The following is a 909-nucleotide window of genomic DNA, read 5'->3' as shown; positions in this document are numbered from 1 at the left end:
ATGCTTTTGAACTGTGGTGTTGGAGAAGACTCTTGAAAGTCCCTTGGACTGCAAGGAGATCCAACCAGTCCATTCTAAAGGAAATCAGTCCTGGGATTTCTTTGGAAGGAATGATGCTAAAGCTGAAACTCCAGTACTTTGGCCACCTCATGTGAAGAGCTGACTCCTTGGAAAAGAGTCTGATGCTGGGAGGGATTGGGGGCAGGAGGAGAAGGGGATGACAGAGGATGATGGCTGGATGGCATCACTGACTCGCTGGACGTGAGTCTGAGTGAATTCCAGGAGTTGGTGATGGACAGGGAGGCCTGGCGTGCTGCGATTCATGGGGTTGCAAAGAGTTGGACATGACTGAGTGACTGAACTGAACTGAAACTATGTGAAATTTTATATGTATTACTCATAAAAATATCTGTAAACTAAAGACAAGACAAGCTACCAGAAGTGTTAATATGCTTATATTTCTCTCCATAAACTTTCCATTAACACAAACATACACATTAAACCAAAAAATGATTACCTTTAATTGATTTTTATATAGAGGTAAAAACCATCAGATAAAATTACATTTTTCTCTTGGTTAATTAATGATCATGCTAAGGAAAAAGTAATCCAACATTCATTTCAATAAATGAAAACTTTCATAAACATGCTTTGTTTCTTATTCTACCACTGAGCGTAATAGATCCTTGGCTAGAGAAGTACTAGTACCAAGTAATTATTAACATTTTTTTAAACTTCAAGATGTCAACCAAGCATTGCTAGATCTATCATGTTTTTAAATGAAAACTTATTTTAGAGCAGTTTCAGGTTCACAGCAGAAGGAACAGAGACTTCTCATATACCCCCTAGTCACCCCCAACAAGCAGAGTCTCCCCCATTATCAATTTCTACTGTCTTAGTGATATAATT

This window comes from Bison bison, unplaced genomic scaffold, assembly GCF_000754665.1.
Source record: "Bison bison bison isolate TAMUID 2011002044 unplaced genomic scaffold, Bison_UMD1.0 scf7180017864304, whole genome shotgun sequence".
NCBI lineage: Eukaryota > Metazoa > Chordata > Mammalia > Artiodactyla > Bovidae > Bison > Bison bison.
This window is presented reverse-complemented; position numbering follows the sequence as displayed.